Consider the following 24,769-nt stretch of genomic DNA (forward strand, 5'->3'; position numbering starts at 1 on the left):
CCGTCTCTGGTTCTTGGGCAGCAACACAACAAGCCGAGTCCCCCGCCCCCTTTTCTGCGCCTGCGCAGTCCCTCCCCTGGCCCTGACGTCAGGACCCGCCCCGGCCACGTGATGACAACACAACAAGCGACGGGGCGGGGCGGGGGCGTTCCCAGGCGAGCGACAGACGTGGAGACGCGGGAGACACGCTGACGCGCGCGCCAGGAATGAATTCCTGCCTGTCATTTGTACTGGCCGGATGGAGTGAGGTATGTGGCTGGAAGTGGGGTAGAGGATGGGGAGACGTGGGTAATGAGGAAGTGCAAGGCCCTCAGGTGCTGGCACGCAGGTCTCCCACACCTACAGGACCAACGTTATTTATCCAATACGTGAGCATTTCTTTTTTAATATCTGTAAGGACTCAGTCTGTAATAGGTGTCGTGGTGACACAAAGTAAGCAAAAGTCCCCGTGCCTCCCCGTCATAAAACTGAAATAAAGCTGGTGGAACGCTGACACGCCAGTGAACAATGTAAGGCAGGCCAGACTTTTTCGTTGTTAAACAATTTTTTAAAAAATTAATTACAAACAACACGCAATCATTGTTAAAAAAAAAACAAAAGGAAAATTTCAGGAAAACATAGAGAAGAAAATAATCACCCACATCCCATCACTTAACCCATTTCTGGGACTTGACATGGCAAGCCATGTTTCGTTTACGTGGGTGACAGTAAACTATGTTCCTAAACATTCCACCTACTTCCTCTCTCCATGTCTTTATCGTTTCCTTGGCTTCGTTTATGTGTGACATCTATTTTTCTCATTTGTCTTTTAACCTGTTTCACTTTGCTGAAGTTAAAATTTTCAGGCAATGAGATCTATTATTTTTATATGGCTTGGGAATACCCTCACACCTTGATTTTGAATCTACTCCCTATAATTTTTTCCTAATTTTCTTACAGGTGTAATTTTTATATTTATACCCCTAATCCATCTGAAACTTATTCTTGTATGTGTAAATTGCTTAATTTCAATTCTTCCCAACTGACCCAACAGTATTTATTAATTTTTAAGTCGTCCTTTCCACCCTGATTTGAAATTGCACCCTTATCACATTCTAAATTCCCACAAAAATGGGAGTTCATTTCAGGTTTCTCTACAGTAGCTCTCTTAGATAACTATTAGAGAAAGTTTGTTTAAAATTTTTCTTTGACTGTTTAATTACTCTTCAGATGAATTTGGGGGGGATGACTGACGTACAAAGTTGTCTTCCATTCAGACATATCCCTCATTCTATTTTTATTAAAAATTTTAAAAGGTGTTCTTTAAAAAGATCTTAAACATTTCATAAACTTTTTTGAGTTTTAGTATAATCTTATACTCATTTTTTTAAAGAAACATAGAAAGTTTCCTTTTCTATGTTCTTAAGTAGGTAAAATTGAAATTAATTTTCTGTTTCCCTTAAGGAAACATCCAGACCTAGTGGGGTTGTTTTTTGCAGGAGCGGGTAGCTCTGTTTCTGTAGGATGTTACCTTTATTTCTTATGTTGTGTTATTTGGACTTTATTTTCTCATGATTATATTACCTAATGGTTAATCTATTTTATTGGCTCTTTTAAACCCAGTTCCTTCTTCCTAATTGTATGATTCTTAAATCCTTTTTTATCAGCTTGAGATATAATTCACATACTATACAGTTAATCCATTTAAAGTTCACAGTTCACTGTTTTTTGTTATATTCAGAGTTGTGCAGCCATCACTACAGTCTAATTTTGGACTTTTGTTGCCCCCAAAAGAAACCCTATGCTTATTAGTTATGTCTCATTTTTCCTAACTTCTTACATTTGATGCTTATTTCATTCCTTCTTTCTTTATTTGGGTATTTAAGAATTTTTCCCTGGTCAGAGTATGTTTTTGTACTATTTTTAGTTTGGAGATTTTTCTTAGGTTTTCTTTGAAGCGTAATACATCGTTCCTTTTGGGGAATGTTCCATGAGTATTTGAAAAGAAGGTATGGTTTCTGTGTTCAGGGCAGCAGGTCTGATGTATCTGTTGTACTACCTTAGTAATAATGTCATTTAAGCTTTTTATATTTCCCCCTTCTCTATGTCTTATGGATTTCAAGAGGTCAATTAATATTTCCCACTCCTGATATGTTTCTATTTCTTCTATCTCTTTTGTCGTTGAGGCTTCATTATTTGATGCATAGATGCTCATAACTGTGTCTTTATCATTATGAATTGGTCGTAATTGTGTCCTCAGGCCAACCTTGTCTGTTATTGAAATCATGATTCTGGTTTTTATTATTGTTATTATTGTTGTTTTTGTTCAGTTGCAACATTTTGATGTACTTCTACCCACTCTTTTAATTTCCTACTTTTCTGAATCACTTTCTATTAGGTGTGTCACCTGTTAACTGCAGAAAAGCAGTCTTTGCATTAGGATGTAATCAGAATTTCTTTTTCTTTTAATAGGGCAGTTTAACACATTTACATTTATTGATAGTTTACATTTAATTGGATTTAATATTGTTATTTTACATCGTGCTTTCCAGTTAATATCTTAAAATATCTTTCACTATGGCCCTATTTGTTTTCCAATGTATTTCATCATATAACCTAGAAATTTTAATTTTTGTTCAATTAGTAGCCTTTATAACTGCATATTTATATAATTCGGTCATTTCTTTAGATGGTTTCATTTAATGCTCAGAAAGGAACAATAGTGAAATTAGTATAATGCCCCTTCTTCCTCCTTTCCCTCTCCTACCCACTTTTTTAGAAGATCATGTTCTCTCTTAATATTTACCTGCATGTCCATAGCCTAACTTTATGAGTTAAGGAACTGAAAAATGACCAAACTAAACCAAAGGCTAGCAGAAGGAAATAAATAGTAAATATTATAGCAGAGATAAACATAATAGGCAAATAGTAAAACGACAGAGAGAATCAACAAAACCAAAAGTTGGCTCTTTGAAAATATCAACAGAATTGACCAGCCTTTAGCTAGACTGACAAGAAAAAGAGAAGAAGCAAATAGCTAGAATCAAAAGTGATAGTGGGGACCTTACTACCAACTTGACAGAACTATGAATAAGAGAATACTGTGAAGAATTATGTGGCAACAAATTATAATTTCTCAGTGGTTACCATGAAGGTTACATTTAGCATCCTAAGTTTATAGCAATGTACAGCTGACCCTTGAATAACATGGGACTGAACTGCATGGGTCCATTTGTATGTGTTTTTTTTTTTTCAATAAGCACGACTATAATAATACATGATCTGTGGTTGGTTGAATCCGCAGGTGTGGAACCTCAGATACAGAGGGCCCACTGTAAAGTTATACATGAATTTTCAACTGTGCCCATAACCCCCATGTTGTTGAAGGGTCAAGTGAAGTTGGAATTGATACCAACATAGCTTCACTGACATAGAAAAACTCTGTTCCTGTATAGCTTCGCTCCCTTTTATGTTGTTATTGCTGCAAATTATGTCTTGATACATTGTATGCCCTTTAACCTAGACTTATAATTAGTATTTTATGCATTATTCTTTTAAATCATATAGGAAACAAAAAGAGGAGTTAACAGACCAGAACCACGGTAACAGTGGTTTTATGTTTACCTATGTACTTACCTTTACTGGGGTTCATAAGTCTTTGAGTTACCTTTCATTTCAGCCTGAGGATTTATTTATTTATTTTTAAGCATTTCATGTACTGAAAGTCTACTAGTGATGAACTCCCTCATTCCTTAGCTGGGAATATCTTAATTCCATCTTCATTTTTGAAGGATAGTTTTGCCAGATATAGAATTCTTGGTTGGTAGTTCGTTCTTTCAGCACTTTTTTCAGTATTTTCCTACTATCTTCTTACCTCTGTAGTTTCTGATGAGAAATCAGCTCTTCAGAAATTCGTTTGTTTTATCTGTTAGATTCCACATATAAGTGAGATCATACAGTATTTGTCTTTCTCTGTCTGACTTATTTCACTAAGCATAAATACTCTCTAGGTCTATCCACACTGTTGCGAATGGCAGAATTTCATTCTTTTTTATGGCTGAGTAATATATGTGTGTACATTACATATTCTTTATCCATTCATCTATTGATGAACACTTAGGATGCTTCCATATCTTGGCTATTGTAAGTAATTCTACTGTGAACATTGGGGTCATGTATCTTTGCAAATTAGTGTTTTCGTTTTCTTCAGATACATACCCAGGAGTAGAATTACTGGATCATATGGTATTTCTATTTTCTGTTTTTTGAGGAACCTTCATATTGTTTTCAGTAGTGGCTGCACCAATTTACAATCCCACTGACAGTGTACTAGGGTTCCCTTTTCTCTACATCCTTGCCAACATTTGTTCTTTGTAGACTTTTTGATGACAGCCATTTTGATAGGTGTGAGGTGATATCTCACTGTGGTTTTGATTTGCACTTCTCTGATGATTAGCAATGTTGAACATTTTTTCACATGCCTGTTGGCCGTCTGTATATCTTCTTTGGAAAAAATGTCTATTCAGGTCTTCTGCCCATTTTTTAATTAGGTTGTTTGGTTTTTTGGTTGTTTTCTGATGCTAAGTTGTATGAGCTGTTTATGTATTTTAGATATTAACCCCTTATTGGTCATATCATTTGCAAATATTTTCTCCCATTCAGGAGGTTGTCTTTTTGTTTTGTCTATGATTTCCTTTGCTGTGAAAAAGCTTTTAAGCTTAATTAGGTACCATTTGTTTAATTTGCTTTGTTTCTTTTGCCTTAGGAGACAGGTCCAAAACAATATTGCTACCATTTATGTCAAATAGTGTTCTGCCTGTGTTTTCTTTTAGGAGTTGTATGATTTCTAGTCTTACATCTAGGTCTTTAATCCATTTGGGGTTTTTTTTTGAATTTTATTTATTTTTTTATACAGCAGGTTCTTATCAGTCATCCATTTTATACACATCAGTGTATACATGTCAATCCCAATCTCCCAATTCATCACACCACCCCCACCCCCCTGCCGCTTTCCCCCCTTGGTGTCCATACGTTTGTTCTCTACATCTGTGTCTCAATTTCTGCCCTGCAAACTGGTTCATCTGTACCATTTTTCTAGGTTCCACATATATGCGTTAATATGCGATATTTGTTTTTCTCTTTCTGACTTACTTCACTCTGTATGACAATCTCTAGATTCATCCATGTTTCTACAAATGACCCAATTTCATTTCTTTTTATGGCTGAGTAATATTCCATTGTATATATGTACCACATCTTTATCCATTCGTCTGTCTATGGGCATTTAGGTTGCTTCCATGACCTGGCTATTGTAAATAGTGCTGCAATGAACATTGGGGTGCATGTGTCTTTTTTTTTTTTTTTTTTTTTTCTGTACGCGGGCCTCTCACTGTTGTGGCCTCTCCCGTTGCGGAGCACAGGCTCCAGACGCGCAGGCTCAGCAGCCATGGCTCATGGGCCCAGCCACTCTGCGGCATGTGGGATCTTCCTGGACCAGGGCACGAACCCGTGTCCCCTGCATTGGCAGGCGGACTCTCAACCGCTGCACCACCAGGGAAGCCCCCTCATGTCTCTTTTTGAATTACGGTTTTCTCTGGGTATATGCCCAGTAGTGGGATTGCTGGGTCATATGGTAATTCTATTTTTAGTTTTTAAGGAACCTCCATACTGTTCTCCATAGTGGCTGTATCAATTTACATTCCCACCAACAGTGCATGAGGGTTCCCTTTTCTCCACACCCTTGCCAGCATTTGTTGTTTGTAGATTTTCTGATGTCTATTCTAACTGGCACGAGGTGATACCTCATTGTAGTTTTGAGTTGCATTTCTCTAATAATTAGTGACGTTGAGCAGCTTTTCATGTGCTTCTTGGCCACCTGTATGTCTTCTTTGGAGAAATGTCTATTTAGGTCTTCTGCCCATTTTTTGATTGGGTTGTTTGTTTTTTTAATATCGAGCTGCATGAGCTGTTTATATATTTTGGAGATTAATCCTCTGTCCGTAACTTCATTTGCAAATATTTTCTCCCATTCTGAGGGTTGTCTTTTCGTCTTGTTTGTAGTTTCCTTTGCTTTGCAAAAGCTCTTAAGTTTCATTAGGTCCCATTTGTTTATTTTTGTTTTTATTTCCATTACTCTAGGAGGTGGATCAAAAAATATCTTGCTGTGATTTATATCATAGAGTGTTCTTCCTATGTTTTCCTCTAAGAGTTTTATAGTGTCTGGTCTTACATTTAGGTCTCTAATCCATTTTGAGTTTATTTTTGTGTATGGTGTTAGGGAGTGTCCTAATTTCATTCTTTTACATGTAGCTGTCCAGTTTTCCCAGCACCACTTATTGAAGAGACTGTCTTTTCTGCATTGTATATCCTTGCCTCCTTTGTCATAGATTAGTTGACCATAGGTGCGTGGGTTTATCTCTGGGCTTTCTGTCCTGTTTCATTGATCTATATTTCTGTTTTTGTGCCAGTACCATATTGTCTTGATTAAGGTACCTTTGTAGTATAATCTGAAGTCAGGGAATCTGATTCCTCTAGCTCCGTTTTTTTCCCTCAAGACTGCTTTGGCTATTTGGAGTCTTCTGTGTCTCCATACAAATTTTAAGATTTTTTGTTTTAGTTCTGTAGAAAATGCCATTGGTAATCTGATAGGGATTGCATTGAATCTGTAGATTGCTTTGGGTAGTATAGTCATTTTCACAATGTTGATTTTCCAATCCAAGAACATGGTATATCTCTATATCTGTTGATATCTTTAATTTCTTCTAATTTCTTATAATTAAGTGTCTTATAGTTTTCTGCATACAGGTCTTTTGTCTGCTTAGGTAGGTTTATTCCTAGGTATTTTGTTCTTTTTGTTGCAGTGGTAAATGGGAGTGTTTCCTTAATTTCTCTTTCAGATTTTTCATCATTACTATATAGGTATGCAAGAGATTTCTGTGCCTTAATTTTGTGTCCTGAAACTTTACCAAATTCATTGATTAGTTCTGGTACTTTTCTGGTTGCATCTTTAGGATTCTCTATGCATAGGATCATGTCATCTGCAAACAATGACAGTTTTACTTCTTCTTTTCCAATTTTTATTCCTTTTATTTCTTTTTCTTCTCTGATTGCTGTGGCTAGGACTTCCAAAACTATGTTGAATAATAGTGGCAAGAGTGGACATCCTTGTCTTGTTCCTGATCTTAGAGGAAATGCTTTCAGTTTTTCACCATTGAGAATGATGTTGGCTATGGGTTTGTCATATATGGCCTTTATTATGTTGAGGTAGTTTCCCTCTATGCCCACTTTCTGGAGAGTTTTTATCATAAACGGTGTTGAATTTTGTCAAAAGCTTTTTCTGCATCTATTGAGATGATCATATGGTTTTTATTCCTTAATTTGTTAATGTGTTGTATCACATTGATTGATTTGCATATACTGAAGAATCCTTGCATTTCTGGGGTAAATACCACTTGATCATGGTGTATGATCCTTTTAATGTGCTGTTGGATTCTGTTTGCTAGTATTTTGTTCAGGATTTTTGCATCTATGTTCATCAGTGATATTGGTCTGTAATTTTCTTTTTTTATAGTATCTTTGTCTGGTTTTGGTATCAGGATGATGGTGGCCTCATAGAATGAATTTGGGAGTGTTCCTCATCTGCAATTTTTTGGAACAGTTTGAGAAGAATGGGTGTTAGCTCTTCTCTAAATGTTTGATGGAATTCACCTGTGAAGCCATCTGGTCCTGGACTTTTGTTTGTTAGAAGATGTTTAATCACAGTTTCAATTTCATTACTTGTGATTGGTCTGTTCATATTTTCTGTTTCTTCGTGGTTCAGTCTTGGAAGGTTTGTCCATTTCTTCCAGGTTGTCCATTTTATTGGCATAGAGTTGCTTGTAGTAGTCTCTTAGGATGCTTTGTGTTTCTGTGGTGTCTGTTGTAACTTCTTCTTTTTCATTTCTAGTTTTATTGATTTGAGTCTTCTCCCTCTTTTTCTTGATGAGTCTGGCTAATGGTTTATCAATTTTGTTTATCTTCTCAAAGAACCAGATTTTAGTTTTATTGATCTTTGCTATTGTTTTCTTTGTTTCTATTTCATTTATTTCTGCTCTGATCTTTATGATTTGTTTCCTTCTGCTAACTTTGGGTTTTGTTTGTTCTTCTTTCTCTAGTTCCTTTAGGTGTAAGGTTAGATTGTTTATTTGAGATTTTTCTTGTTTCTTGAGGTAGGCTTGTATTGCTATAAACTTCCTTCTTAGAACTGCTTTTGCTGCATCCCATAGGTTTTGGATTGTCGTGTTTTCATTGTCATTTGTCTCTAGGTATTTTTTGATTTCCTCTTTGATTTCTTCAGTGATCTCTTGGTTATTTAGTAACGTATTGTTTAGCCTCCATGTGTTTGTGTTTTTTACGATTTTTTCCCTCTAGTTCATTTCTAATCTCATAGCATTGTGGTCAGAGAAGATGCTTGATATGATTTCAATTTTCTTAAATTTACTGAGGCTTGATTTGTGTCCCAAGATGTGATCTGTCTTGGAGAATGTTTCATGCACACTTGAGAAGAAAGTGTAATCTGCTATTTTTGGATGGAATGTCCTATAAATATCAATTAAATCTATCTGGTCTATTGTGTCATTTAAAGCTTGTGTTTCCTTATTTATTTTCATTTTGGATGATCTGTCCATTGGTGTAAGTGAGGTGTTAAAGTCCCCCACTATTATTGTGTTACTGTTGATTTCCTCTTTTATAGGTGTTAGCAGTTGCCTTATGTATTGAGGTGCTCCTATGTTGTGTGCATATATATTTATAATTGTTATATCTTCTTCTTGGATTGATCCCTTGATCATTATGTAGTGTCCTTCTTTGTCTCTTGTAACATTCTTTATTTTAAAGTCTGTTTTATGTGATATGAGTATTGCTACTCCAGCTTTCTTCTGATTTCCATTTGTATGGAACATCTTTTTCTATCCCCTCACTTTCAGTCTGAATGTGTCCCTAGGTCTGAAGTGGGTCTCTTGTAGACAGCATGTATATGGGTCTTGTTTTTGCATCCATTCAGCAAGCCTGTGTCTTTTGGTTGGAGGATTTATTCCATTCATGTTTAAGGTAATTATCGATATGTATGTTCCTATTACCATTTTTTTTAACTGTTTTGGGTTTGTTTTTGTAGGTCCTTTTCTTCTCTTGTGTTTTGCACTTAGAGGAGTTCCTTTAGCATTTGTTGTAGAGCTGGTTTGATGGTGCTGAATTCTCTTAGCTTTTGCTTGTCTGTAAAGCTTTTGATTTCTCCATCGAATCTGAATGAGATGCTTGCGGGGTAGAGTAATCTTGGTTGTAGGTTCTTCCCTTTCATCACTTTAAGTATATCATGCCACTACCTTCTGGCTTGTAGAGTTTCTGCTGAGAAATCAGCTGTTAACCTTACGGGAGTTCCCTTGTATGTTATTTGTCGTTTTTCTTTTGCTGCTTTCAATAATTTTCCTTTGTCTTTAAGTTTTGCCAGTTTGATTACTATGTGTCTAGGTGTGTTTGTTCTTGGGTTTATCCTGTATGGGACTTTCTGCACTTCCTGGACTTGGGTGGCTCTTTCCTTTCCCATGTTAGGGAAGTTTTCAACTATAATCCTTCAAATATTTTCTCGGGTCCTTTCTCTCTCTCTTCTCCTTTTGGGACCCCTATAATGCAAACGTTGTTGCCTTTAATGTTGTCCCAGAGGTCTCTTAGGCTGTCTTCATTTCTTTTCATTCTTTTTTCTTTATTCTGTTCTGCAGCAGTGAATTCCAGCATTCTGTCTTCCAGGTCACTTATCCGTTCTTCTGCCTCAGTTATTCTGCTATTGATTCCTTCTAGTGTAGTTTTCATTTCAGTTATTGTGTTGTTCATCTGTGTTTGTTCTTTAATTCTTCTAGATCTTTGTTAAACATTTCTTGAGTCTTCTTGATCTTTACCTCCATTCTTTTTCCAAGGTCCTGGATCATCTTCACTATTATTCTTCTGAATTCTTTTTCTGGAAGGTTTCCTATCTCCACTTCATTTAGTTGTTTTTCTGGGGTTTTATCATGTTCCTTCATCTGGTGCATAGCCCTCTGCCTTTTCATCTTGTCTATCTTTCTGTGAATGTGGTTTTTGTTCCACAGGCTGCAGGATTGTAGTTCTTCCTGCTTCTGCTGTCTGCCTTCTGGTGGATGAGGCTGTCTAAGAGGCTTGTGCAAGTTTCCTGATGGGAGGCACTGGTGATGAGTAGAGCTGGTTGTTGCTTTCTTGGGCAGAGCTCAGTAAAACTTTAATCCACTTGTCTGCTGATGGGTGGGGCTGGGTTCCCTCCCTGTTGGTTGTTTGGCCTGCGTCGACCCAACACTGGAGCCTACCTGGGCTCTTTGGTGGGGCTAATGGCGGTCTCTGGGAGGGCTCACGCCAAGGAGTACTTCCCAGAACTTCTGCTGCCAGTGTCCTTGTCTTCACAGTGAGACACAGCCACCCCCTGCCTTTGCAGGAGACCCTCCAACACTAGCAGGTAGGTCTGGTTCAGTCTCCTATGGCATCACTGCTCCTTCCCCTGGGTCCCAGTGCACACACTACTTTGTGTGTGCCCTTCAAGAGTGGAGTCTCTGTTTCCCTGGGTTCTGTCGAAGTCCTACAATCAAATCCCGCTAGCCTTCAAGTCTGATTCTTTAGGAATTCTTCCTCCCGTTGCCAGACCCCCAGATTGGGGAGCCTGATGTGGGGCTCAGAACCTTCACTCCAGTGGGTGGACTTCTGTGGTATAAGTGTTCTCCAGTTTGTGTGTCACCCACCTACCAGTTATGGGATTTGATTTTATTGTGTTTGCGCCCCTCCTACCATCTCATTGTGGCTTCTCCTTTGTCTTTGGGTGTGGGGTATCTTTTTTGATGAGTTCCAGTTTCTTCCTGTCGATGATTGTTCAGCAGTTAGTTGTGATTCTGGTGTTCTTGCAAGAGGGAGTGAGAGCATGTCCTTCTACTCCGCCATCTTGAACCAATCCTCTCCAGTTTTTTTGTTTTTTGTATATGATGTGAGGAAATGTACTAATTTCATTCTTTTACATATAGCTGTCCTGTTTTCCTGGCACCACTTATTGAAGATACTGTGTTTTCTCAATTTTATATTCTTGCCTCCTTTGTCGTAGATTAATTGAGCATAAGTATGTGGGTTTATTTCTGGGCTCTCTGTTCTGTTCCTTTCATCTATGTGTCTCTTTTTATGCCAGTACCATGATGGTTTGATTACTGTAGCTTTGTAGTATAGTCTGAAGTCAGGGAGCATGACAACTCCAGCTTTGTTCTTTTCTTCTTAAGACTGTTTTGGCAATTTAGGGTCTTTCGTGGTTCCATATAAATTTTAGGATTAGTTGTTCTAGGTCTGTGAAAAATGTCATGGGTATTTTGATAGGGATTGCATTAAATCTGCAGATTGCTTTAGGTAGTATGGACATTTAAAAAATATTATTTTAATCCAAGAACACAGGATATCTTTCCATCTTTGTACCATCTTCAGTTTCCTTCATCAGTATTTTATGGTTTTCTGAGTATAGCTCTTTCACCTCCGTAGTTAAGTTTATTCCTAGTTATTTTATTTTTTATGAGATTTAAATAGGATTATTTTCTTGCTTTCTCTTTCTGATAGTTATTAGTGTACAAAAAAGCAACAGATTTCTGTATATTAAGCTTGTATCCTGCAACTTTGTGAATTCATTTATTACTTCTCCAATAGCTTTTTGGTGGAGATTTTAGCTTTTTCTCTGTGCAATGTCTGTCATCTGCAAATAGTGACAGTTTACTTCTCTTTATAATTTCTTTGGGAAGGTATCTGTTAAGGTCTTTGGCCCATTTTTAAAAAATTAGATCGTTTGTTTTCTTTGTTGAATTTTAAAAGTTCTTTGTATATTTTGCAGAACAGTCCTTTATGAGATATGTCTTTTACAAATATCTTTTCCCAGTCTGTAAATTGTCTTTTCTTTCTCTTGTCAGTGTCTTTCAAAGAGCTGAAGTTTTTTATTTTAATGAAATTCAGCTTATCAATTATTTCTTTCACAGATTGTGCCCTTGGTGTTGCAATGAAAAGGTCATTGCCAAAAGCAAGGTCTTCTAGATTTTTTTCCTATGTCATCTAACAGTTTTATAGTTTTATGTTTTACATTTAGATCTGTGATCTATTTTGAGCTAATTTTTGTGAAGGATGTAAAGTCTGTGTCTAGATTCATTTTTCTTCTTTAGCCTATTGATGTGATGGTTTACATTAATTGATTTTCTATTAATGTAATGGCCTTGTAATGAACTGGCCTTGCATACCTGGGATAAGTCCCACTTATTTGTGGTATATACTTTTTTTTTTTTGCGTTACGCGGGCCTCTCACTGTTGTGGCCTCTCCCGTTGCGGAGCACAGGCTCCGGACGCGCAGGCTCAGCGGCCATGGCTCACGGGCCCAGCCGCTCCGCGGCATGTGGGATCTTCCCAGACCGGGGCACGAACCCATGTCCCCTGCATCGGCAGGCGGACTCTCAACCACTGCGCCACCAGGGAAGCCCTGTGGTATATACTTTTTTTAATACATTGTTGGATTTGATTTGCTAATAACTTTTGAGGATTTTTAAGTTTATGTTCATGGGAGATATTGGTTTGCAGTTTTCTTATAATGTCTTAGTCTGGTTTTGGTATTTGATACCCCAAGTTTGGTATTTGGTATTATGGTATGCTGGCCTCATGGAATGCATTAAGAAGAACCCTCTCTGCTTCTATCCTCTGAAACAGATTCTAGAGAATTAATATGATTTCTTTATTAAATGATTGTTATAATTCACCAGTGAACCCATCGTGGCCTAGTGCTTTATGTTTTGGAAGATTTTTAATTATTAATTCAATTTTGTTAATAGATATAGGCCTATTTAAATGGCCTGTCGCTTCTCGTGTGAATTTTTGCACATCCTTTTTTGTTTTTTTTTTTGCGGTACGCGGGCCTCTCACCGTTGTGGCCTCTCCCGCTGCGGAGCACAGGCTCCGGACGCGCAGGCTCAGCGGCCATGGCTCACAGGCCCAGCTGCTCCGCGGCATGTGGGATCCTCCTGGACCAGGGCACGAACCCGTGTCCCCTGCGTCGGCAGGCAGACTCCCAACCACTGCGCCACCAGGGAAGCCCCTGCACATCTTATCTTTCAAGAAATTCATCCGTTTCATGTAGACTGTCAAATTTGTAAGTAGAGAGTTATTCATAGCATTCCTTTATTTTCCTTTTAATGTTCATGGGATCTGTATTGATGTTCCCTGTTCATTTCTTATATTAATAATTTGTGTCCTTTCTCTTTTATTCTTAATTAGCCTAGTGAGTGGTTGATTGATTTCATTGATCTTTGAAAAGAACTAGCTATTTGTTTCTTTTATTTTTTCTATCAATTTTCTGTTTTCTATTTCATTGATTTTTCTTTTAGTTTTTATTAATTTTCTTCTGTGTAGTTCTGACTTAATTTGTTCTTCTTTTTCTAGTTTCCTAAGATGGGACCTTACATTATTTATTTTAGATCTTTCTTCTTATTTTAATACATGCATTCAATAGTATAAATGTCTCTAAAGCATTGCTTTCACTGCCTTCCACAGATTGTGATTACTTATGCTTTAATTTTCATTTAGGTCAAATATTTTTATATTTCTCTTGAAATTTATTTGTTGACCCGTGTGTTATTTAGAAGTTTGTTGTTTAATCTCTGAGTCTTTTGTGATTTTCCGGCTTCTTTCTGTTATTGAATGCTATTTAATTCCACTGTGGACTGAGAGCAGTTATTATATGACTTCTATTCTTTTAAATTTGTAAAGGTATGTTTTAGGGCCAGAATGTAATCTAGCTTGGTGAATGTTTCATGTGAATTTGAGAAAAATGTGTATTCTGTGGTTTTGCATGAAGCAGTTTATATCCAGTTGAACAATGGTGCTGTTGATTTCCACTATGTCTTTAATGGTTTTCTGCCAGTCTAATCTGTCCATTTCTTACAGAGGTGTGTTGACATCTCTGACCATAATAATAGATTCATCTATTTCTCCTTGCAGTTCTAGCTGTAAAGTAAAAAGCTTTTTTTTTAAAATTAATTAATTAATTTATTTTTTATTTTTGGCTGTGTTGGGTCTTTGTTGCTGCACACGGGCTTTCTTTAGTTGCAACGAGCGGGGGCTACTCTTCATTGCAGTGAACAGGTTTCTCATTGCGGTGGCTTCTCCTGTTGTGGAACATGGGCTCTAGGAGAGTGGGCTCAGTAGTTGTGGTGCACGGGCTTAGTTGCTGCACGGCATGTGGGATCTTCCTGGACCAGGGCTCAAACCCACGTCCCCTGCATTGGCAGGCAGATTCTTAGCCTCTGTGCCACTAGGGAAGTCCCCATTCCTTTACTTTTAATCTATGTTTGTTTTTCTGTTTAAAATAAACTTTTTTGTAGGTAACATGTAGGTGGGTGCTGTTTTTTGATTCACTCTGACAATCTCTGTCTTTTATTTGGCACATTTAGGCCATTTATGTTCAAAGTGATTATTAACATAGTTGGATTAATATTTACCACATTTATCACCATTTTCTTTTCTTTTTATTCAGTTTATTTAAAGAAATAAAAACAGTTTACCCATTTCTCCTACCCCTGTATTGTGCCTCTGGTGACCACCAGTCTCTTCTCTGTATCTATGAGCTTGGTTTTATTTTTTTATTTATTTGATTCTACATAAAAGAGAGATCATATGGTAATTGTCTTTCTCTGTCTGACTTACTTCAATTAGCATAATGCCTTCAAGATACATCCATGTTGTGGCACATGGCATGATTTCATTCTTTATTATTGCTGTTGCTTGTTACTGTTTTCTGTTTTTTGCCCAGGTTCTTCCTATTTTTGTCTTCCACTCTTTTCCTGTCTTATGTAATTTTTTTTTTTAAGTAATGTGTAAATACCTGAATAACTCTTTTTCCAAATGTATTTATTTATTTATTTATTTATGGCTGTGTTGGGCATGCTCAGAGCACAGGCTCCGGACACGCAGGCTCAGCGGCCATGGCTCACGGGCCCAGCCGCCCTGCGGCACGTGGGATGTTCCTGGACCAGGGCACGAACCCGCGCCCCCTGCATCGGCAGGCAGACTCAACCACTGCGCCACCAGGGAAGCCCTTGTTTTGCTTTTATCCTGCTTGGTGTTCTGCGTTTTTTGTATCAGTGATTTGGTATTTGACGTTAATTTAGGGGAAAACTCTTAGTCATTATTTTTTTCAAATATCTTTTTTCCTTTTTCTCCTTTTTTCTCCTTCTGTTATAAACTGTGTATGTTACACCTTTTGTAGTTGTCCTACAGTTCTTTTGTAGGTTCCCTAAATGGGAAAACAATGAAGGAAATCATAGCAAGGCACATCCTAATTATGTGGCCAAAAAAAAAAGTGATAAAGAGAAAATCTTAAAAGTGATAGCTAAAAAATGACACATAACTTACAGAGAGACAAAGATAAGAAAACAGCAAACTCCTCATTGAAAACTATGGAAGGCAGAAAGTATTGGAATTTCTTAAAAGTGCTGAAAGCAAAAAGTCTACCTAGAATCTATATCCAATGAAAATTTCCTTTAATAAATACATTACAAGATATCACATCATCATTAAATATGCCAACATCATAATAGCTACTGTTTAAACGCCAGGAAGTTTGCCACGTAAATTACTTCAGTTGATCCTCGCCACACCCTGTGAGTTTAAGTATCATTATCAGTATCATTTTACCAGTGAGGAATCTGAAGCTTAGATACATTGAGTAGCTTCAGCAAGGTTATAGAGGACTAATCAAAAAGCCAGGATGTATTCACTCAATCATTCAATAAAATATTCTTTGAGCACTTCTCAAGTGCCAGGCATGTTTTGGCATCCCGATCACTGCAGTTAAGAAGGCCTCTTTATTGTAGCTTCCTATCTCAGTAGCGAGACAGGTAATTATCAAGTGTGTGATTGAAATAACTTCAGATAGTAACAAGCACCAAGACGTAAATAGAAGGTCAGCGGTTGGTGATTAAGACTAACTGAAGGATGTGGACTAGATTTAGTCTGCAGAAAACTCTCTGAGGAGTAGACATTTGAACGAAGACATAAAGGAGCAGCCTTGTGATGACCAGAAACTTGGCATGCTCAGAGCACAGGCAGGAGGCCTGAGAATGGCAGCAGAAGGCCCAGACGGGAGCCCTAGAAGAGGAAAAGGGGGCGAGAGACAACGGCCTGTTCTTTAGCACTTGGTAAACTGCATTAGGGTTTCCTTGATGTAGGGAAGCAGATTTCAGTGAAGGCAAAGTACATTACTGAGGAAAGCCTGAATCACTCCCAACTGCCCTGGTAAATGTCCCTTTCCCATATTTATTATGATGAGAAAAGCCACATGCAAGTGAGTTCCTAGTTAGGGGGGCAGGACATGTGGTCTAGCCGGGGCCACTTTGGGGGAAGGCCTGAAGATGAGTCTGTACCATAAAACGTTATTTACCATGAGGGGACATTTGTGAATTACGTGTGAGTTAAGCTGGGTCTAGATGCCAAAGAGTTTGTAGATACAAATGTCGTGGATGTATACACATTGCCTTCATCCAAACCCAGTTAGCTAATACATCAGGTAGAAGGTGGTGTCACACATTTACAATAGCAGCTAAAGTTATTGTGTACTTAATATGAGCCAGGCTTTATAGGTACCTCATATAGATAATTTTCTATTTAGTTCTCTCAACAATCTTACAAGTTAGGTATTATTACTATTTTACAAATGAGAAAACTGAGACACTTGCGAAGTACCATACACAAGATGACAGTGATAGAGCTAGTACTCGAACCCAGAACCATTTGACTGCAAAGTACAAACTCACCGCTACTATGCTCCCTTTTCATTTTCACACATATGTGAATGAAGTGGCCAGTGTATTCTGGTTGTAATCTAGTTTCTTGGCCTCCAAGGCACTGTCTAGAAAAATGGCTCCCGTTGGGCCAGATTCTTCTTTCCCCGGATTTACAGAGATCCCACCTGGACACACCAGCTGCACTGCCAGGCATCCTTCCTTCAGAACTTTTTACTAATCACAGAGTTCCTACTTATTAGTTATGGGGTTATGCGAAGTTTAATCTATGAGGTGTAATTATTTAGCATTTGACTTGTAGGAAAGGATTGGTTTCCTTTCAAATGCTCAAAAAAAAAAAAAAAATGCTGGCTGCCCGTGCATTCATCCAGGGAATGATTTCTCTCAAATTATAGTTTTACTTTCCTGTCAAGAGAAAGAGCCACAGTTGTTATCATGCAGAAAATATTTTGCCTTGATCCCTGAAGTTTCATCGAGTTTGAGAACTCTGCAGTGTTACTGCTTTTGGAAAAATAAGGACCAAATGATATAAATCAGTCAGGAAATGGACGTACTGATCCACAATTTTGGGAACTGCTTTGGCACCTGTAATATTGATATCTAAATTAGGATCTTAAGAGAATTCCCTGGAGGTCCAGTGGTTAAGAATCCGAGCTTTCACTGCTAAGGGCCTGGGTTCGATCCCTGGTGGGGGAACTAAGATCCCACAAGCCATGCAGTGCAGGGCCAAAAGAAAGAAACAAAAATAAATTAGGATCTTAAGCTTGTGGCACTAACAAAGCTTTGTCTACACCCTTTCTGGTGGATACTGTGTATTCAAATTTTAAATGTAGTCTATTGATCTAGAACTTTCACTTTCAGGAAATTGGCCTAACAAAATAATCAGAGTCTGTACATGGATAGTCATTGCAGCATTATTAGCAACAAAAAATTTAGGAAAAAAACCTAGATGTAGCCAATAAAGTCAGTTTAATACGCAATGGTATATCCTTGTAATACAGTCATTAAAAATGAAAATGTTATCAGTGATGGGAAAATGTGGGCCATAATGTGAAAATAGTTTACAGAACAGTATGAATAGCACTCCATGTTTTGTATATAGGAAAGCAAAACAAATGATCTCTGAGAGGTAGAACTGTGGATGGACTTTTTTTTCTCTTTACTGGCAGTCTAAAGTAGTGGTAAGACTGTGGGCTCTGGAGATGACCAACTGGGTAGTATTTACTAGCTGTGTAGCTCTAGGCAGGTTACTTTGAGAAAATTAATTTATGTAAAATCCTTAGTACAGTGCAATTATCATCATCGTCATTACCATTATAAAATGGAAATTAAGTAAAAATACAGATGTCTTTAACCTCAGAGAGGCATTGTGTGTAATGTAGCGCAAAAAACCATGGGACCCGGAGTAAGAAAAACTGGGTCCCATGTCCAGGCTTACCCGTGGTGAGACACTGGGCGAGTTACATCCTCTCTGAGCCTGATCAAGGGTCGAACAGGGATAGTAACCCTCTCTCACTATCTCAGGGATATAGTAGGGATCAAATGGGATGTTTCTAAGAGCGCTACATAAACCATGATGTACTCTGCAAACTATTTGATAATTATTAATTATATTGAGTATGAATTCCATATCATACCCAATTACAAATAATTTTGCCTTGTTTTGGCCCTAAGTCTAAAGCAGAGGTGTAAACTTAGTAGTTTCAGAAGGAAGAGAAGTAAGTAAACATGGTAGAATAATTTGAAGAATGAGCTGTTGAGAGGCCTTCTCATCCAGTGACCAAATCAACTTTTCTGCAAGATCGGTCATCATTTGCTGCCAGTTGAGAGTGAAGGGAGGCTAAGAGGAGGAAAGAACTTTATAATATTTTCTTAGACTGGCAGGGTTCCAGGTGTGGCATTACACCACATCCTAACCGCCTTGTTCTTTGCCACTTAAGGTAACAACTACATAACCTGATCAGTGGATTCTTTCAGGCGTTACTAAGTAAACTGTGGGCAGCAAGAGTTTGATCTAGATTGGGGCTAATAAATTAACATTTTCAAAGATACTGTGAGGAAGCAAAATGTCACTTGGAAAACTTCAAATTATGGTGCTTCATTCCACGGACTCTGCTGAGAGATTCAGAGAATAATAAAATAATACATTTCAGTTCTCAAAAGGGACATATATTACAGTTCTCTTTGTAGAGTGTCTCACAGCTAATGCGACCCTTGACAGAACAATTTTATATTGTGTCATCTTTCAAATGAGGAGTTTGGTTTAATGACATTTGAGTTCCCTTTAAGCAATAATTATTGATGTATATAGATCAAGATTAATTAATGCTAATGGGGCACATTATTTGATATTTTGGAGTGAATACTTCACCTATAACAATTTTTCCCTCTTATAACCTTAATGGAGTTCAGAATTAGAACACCACTAATAGAAATGAGAATGCAATGAAGGAATAAAATGATTCATAATAAAACCATCAAACATAAAAATGAACATAAAATAACTTTTTCTCATTTTAAGTTGGAGAAGGACTTTCTAACTATAAATAACTCTTTGGTTTGACTATGAAATAATAAATGAAAACCCAGTTTATGGTATTTTGTTAAAGTAGTCTGAGCAGACTAAGACAAAAGATAAGAGAATGTTATGAATAACTGTGCTCATAAATGTGACAGCTTAGGTGAAATGGACAATTTCCTTGAAGGGCAAACTGCCAAAACTCATTTAAGAAATGATAGATAATTTGTGTAATTTTATGTCTTCAAAACAATTGACTTCAGATAACAACCTTTCAATAAGGAGGCCCAAGTGGCATCACTGGTGAATTCTACCCAACATTTAAGGAAGAAATTATATGAATTCTATCTACAATCTTCAATAATATAGGTGAGGAGAGAAACATTGTATGAGGTATTACACTGATCAATGACATTAAAAAGTAAGGGAACTAGAGGTCAATATCTCTCATGAACCTTGAAGCAAAAATACTGGTTCCACAATTAAAAATCAGTGTAATTCACCATGTCAACCTTACAAAGAATGATCATTTTAATAGATGCAGAAAAAACATCTGACAAAATCCAACATCCATTCATAGAAAACTCTCAGAAAACTTGGAGTAAAAGGGAATTTCCTCAACCTGATAAAGACCATCTACAAAAATCTACACCTGATACACTTAATGGTAAAAGACTGCATGCTTGCCCCCTAATACTGGTGACAAGGCAAGGATGTGTCTGATATCACCACTCCTTTCACCATCATACTGGAAGGTCTAACCAGTGCAGCAAGACAAGAAAAAGAAATAAAAGGCGTTGGAAAGGAAAACTGGAAAGACTGGAAAAAAATAAAACATTTATTATAAATAATAATCTGCAGACATGACTACGTAGAAAACTTTTAAAAAATCTACATAAGTGAATCTGGCAAGGTGTCAGGATACAAGGTCAAAATACAAAAATCAATCGTATATCTAGATATTAGCAATGAACATTTTGGAAATTGAAAATTTTTAAAGTACCATTTACAAAAGCACACACAAAAAAACCCATAAAGTACTAACAATATATGTGCAAGATCTGTATGCTAAAATCTAAAAACACTGATAAAAGAAATCAAAGACCTATATAAATGGAGCAACATGCTGCATTCATGGATTGGAGGACGAATATTAAGAGGTCCACTCTCCCTGAACTGGTCTATGGATTCAATGCAATCATTATCAAAATCCAAGCAGGTGGTTTTGTTCTTGTCAGCAGGCTGATTCTAAAATGTACATAGCAAGGCAAAGGAACTAAAATTAGCAAAGCAGTTTTCAAAAAGAACATAGTTGCATTACTTATGCAAAGCTACAGTGATCACGCAGTGTAGTATGGGTGAAAGCTCAGACGTATAAACTAATGGAATAGTTCAGAAATAGGCTAATGCTGTGTCAACTGATTTTCAACAAAGGTGCAAAGAAAAATGAACCTCAATCTATATATGGTACATATATAATTTTTATATGTAAACATATACAAAAACCAACTCAAATCAATCAGACGTAAATATAAAAACTGAAAACTATTAAACTTCTAAAAATATTAAAAATTTTGTCACCTTAAGTTAGGCAGATTTCTTAGATATGACACCAAAAGCATAACCCATTAAAGAAAAAGTTGAAAAAGTGGACTTCTGGAAAATTAAGAATTTCTGCTCTTCAAAAAGCTCTGTGCAAAGACAAACCTCATACTGGGAGAAAATATTTATAAAGCATATGTGATAAAGTCTGGTATCCAGATTATAGAAAATAATATCTGACTAGAAACATGTAAACACAAATTGGGTTACCATTTTTGACTTTTTCTGATTGACCAAGATAAAACACGAGGTTTTTGTCCATTATTGAGAGTGTGAAGATAGGGGTGTATTTGTGATGGAACTTCCATTTTTGGAACAGAAATTTGACAATATGTACCAAATCTTAAATACACCCATATCCTTTAATACAGTAATTACAGTTCTAGGAGTGTATCCTAAAAATCTTACACACCAAGGCTGGTATGTATGGTCACTATTCCAATATTTCCACTTGCAAAAATGAAAATAAACATCAATCTTGGTAACAGGCACTAGTTAAATAAATAAAGGATCAGCCACAGATTATGAGGCTATTCAGAGGGGAAATCTGGCTTAAAGTATGCCCAGAAGAGAGAGAACAAAAGAATTCATACAAATGTGAATGGGAGTTTTCTCTGCATGATTAACTGCTGGGGTATTTTTTCTTTTTTTGGTCTATCTGAAGAACATGTATTCAGAAGGCAGAAGTTACTTTTTTTTAAAGGAATTTAGACATTCCAGAGTTAAATCAGCATAAGCGTGCAACATGAAAGTCCTGGTCTCGTTGTTAAGGAGAAAGTGAACATGGTACATAAGGATCTGATTTTGCAAGGGGAAGGGGGCAGACTGAGTTATCTATGACTGAAAGGGCAGTTCATAATTCTCTTCCAGTTTCATTTTTGCTACTTCTCCCGTAAGGTATGACCATGACAGCATAGTTGATATTTGGGTTCCCCCTCCATCACTCACTCCAGGATCATGTTGAATAGCGGTTTTATTTGGGCATAAATACACTTCGGACTTTCCCTTTATCTGGTTCCCAAATTTGGTTTTTAATAATGAAGCTCTTTCAATATAGAAACAGAATCTCATTTATGCATTCTCAAAAATACAAAAATTGTGTTGGTCAAGGCTTAACTGGTGTCCCCTAGTGGGAAAGTCCTCAAATAACTGGCTGCTGTTCACGTAAGTGCAGAACATTTTTAAAAGGTAAATAAATACTAGCTTTCTCCCTTTAGGCCAGTTTAATTATTTTTGTTTGCCAAATTGCTCCTTTTGCAGGAAACTAAATTTTGTAGTGCCTTCCTTTTTATAGGTAGGTGCTAAGGTGGGCCTTTTCATACGTATTATTAACTTTAAGCCTGCAAGGTGGGCGTTCATTTCTTACACAGTAGGTCACAAAGTTCAATACCATTATGCAATAACATGTCAAGGAGACAAAACTCAATTTATCATTACACTTAAAACCAGCATCTGAGAACCTCAAGACTTTGTAAATTCTCTAAGCTTTTGATTAACACCAAAGAGTGAGACATAATGTCTTGACCTTATATGCACAGTTACAAGATGAAGCGGAACAAGTTTCCAAGGCTTTCTGGAGAGGAGGGGTGTGTAAAAAACCTCTTTTAACCATGGTGTCTCTCTCACACACACACAAAGCTTTAATTATCAACCGTCTGAACAGATAAGTATCTAAAATAGTAATTCTCTCAAATACTACAGTAAAATTGACTCGATTCTTTATTACCTAGCATAAACCTGTCTTTTCTTTCTTTTTTAGGGGTAGGGGTTGGGCTTGGCTTTGTTCTTCCAGAAGTGCACATTACTATCCCCCCTTGAATTTTTATGCGGTAGAAAGAAGATGCTGAAGCAGTGTTCCCCAACAAGGTAATGGTTTAAATTTCACTAAAATACTTCTATCAGTAACTGTTTAGCTTTCACAAATAATTTTCCAAGAACCAACATGTTACTTGTATAAATACTGTTACAAACTAAAAGAACCTCAGTTTTATTATTTTTAGTTTTCCTTAGGAATGTCTGTGAACAGAATAATCCTCACATTGAAGGTTGTTTTTTAAATCCTCACTTAATTTGAAAGGAAAAAGTGTGTGTGAATGTACTTTTCTATTCCAAAGTCTCAGGGCTTCACAGAAGAAAGCTTAATATCCAGTAGTTAAGTTATATAAACATGAGTTTATACAGATACAGATTTATATAACTATTGCCCAGCCACTAAATCAAGATCAAGAGATTAACAGAATGAAAGGTTTTTTTCCTACCATAACTTTTCAAAAAGGTTAAGACAGAGGGATAGAATATGTATATATTTGTAGGTGTCAAGAGAATAGGAGAATACAAGCAACTTGACAAGACTAAGTGTATTCTATAAAAGATTAACCACGACCATGAGTGGCTGGGCTTATAGTTTGCTACACCAAAGAAATTAAAAATTGATACTTGAGAATATTGTTATAATAATTTATAATAGCATTCCTTTATAGAGGCATTTTAATTTAAGCAATGTTTCTCTCTTAAATATATAAAACTAACCCTTAGTGTCATGGATGAGAATCGTCATAGCTACTGCTAAATGAAAGAACAATTTCCAAGAGCTGTTTGATGGTGTTATTTTAATACCTACACCCAAACTTTAGGGAAGCAATCTCCCAAGAAGATCTTCTGGAAAACTGCCTGATCTGCTCATGGCAGGGGAATAGCCCACTTCCAAGTCAAGCATGAAGAAAAACACAAGTTATGAATGTACCCAAGATCCCCAAATAAATTAGTAAAAGTGCCATTATTTTAAGAATTATCAGACATATAATCAAAGTGTTTAAACACAAATTCAAATTTGTTCAGTCCAAAAGATACAGTAATTTTATTACATATAATTTCTCCTGTGTGCTAAAAATGTTGACTTACAAGACATAGTATCTGTATAAGTGTAGAGGGAATTACGGTGGAATTCTTTAATCATTTTTCATTGGTGAGAAGAGAACAATAAGGTAGTGGACAAATAATAAGAAGCACTCAGAGTCCTCTAAAATTCAAGGTTGTATATTACTGCTCAACCAAAACATACTACCATTCTCTAATATAAATGCCACTCATTTATCTTTGAAAAATAAAGGTCATTCTTTCTCCATTAAAGCTTCTGCAAGATTGACACAAAGGTTCATTCTACCTATTAAAAATAGGGGTACTCTTCATCTTTGGATAAGGTATCACCATTTAGGGAAAATGTAGTCATATACATATTACTAAATTTTTATTTGAGGCAGCTGTTGGAATCCATTAAGCACTTTTGGAACACTGTACCTTTAAAGTTTGTCTTTAACATTAATAGCTTTGGAAAACCAAAAATAAAAGAAAAACATCTATGACAAAGTACATTTCATTCAGATTTGATAGCAGTAAAATACAAAAAGAAAAATTTAGTGCAGTGTCCATTTTATCTATGTAAATCACTTGAGGATAGTTTTATGTTATAGTTTTATGACTGACTGATAAAAAAAGTTTTAACTTGTTTAAAAACTTTAAGACTTTGACTTAGTATTTAGTAACACAAAAATGAAATTAAGCACTGTAAAGTCTTTAAAAATGAAGTTCTACAAATTTGGTTCCCATTTACAACAGTTTCATTAACAGATAATGAATTAAGTGTAGATACAATGTATCCAATACCCTTATAACTACAGTAAAAAAAAAAAAATCTAGTAGCATGTATAGATCATGATATCCTTAGTAATATCAATATATAGTCAAAACATGTTCATACAGAACCAATACCTCTCCTCCATGTAAAAGAACACTTGTTAAAAATAATTAACAAAAATACCCATAAAACAATGGA

General features: G+C 36.6%; 1 long non-coding RNA gene across 2 annotated transcripts; it reads left to right on the forward strand.

Moving 5' to 3' along the window:
- The first annotated feature begins 47 nt into the window (after window positions 1–47).
- On the forward strand, window positions 48–24,419 carry LOC117201640 (uncharacterized). 2 transcript variants are annotated; one of them, XR_007477830.1, is made up of 2 exons: window positions 48–248; window positions 22,697–24,419. It is a non-coding gene; the product is annotated as an uncharacterized LOC117201640 (long non-coding RNA). The 2 variants fall into 2 exon arrangements; XR_004483699.2 differs by lacking the exon at window positions 48–248 and adding an exon at window positions 12,513–13,168.
- The last annotated feature ends 350 nt before the right edge of the window (window positions 24,420–24,769 follow it).

The sequence above is a fragment of the Orcinus orca genome, chromosome 6 (assembly GCF_937001465.1).
Source record: "Orcinus orca chromosome 6, mOrcOrc1.1, whole genome shotgun sequence".
Lineage (NCBI taxonomy): Eukaryota > Metazoa > Chordata > Mammalia > Artiodactyla > Delphinidae > Orcinus > Orcinus orca.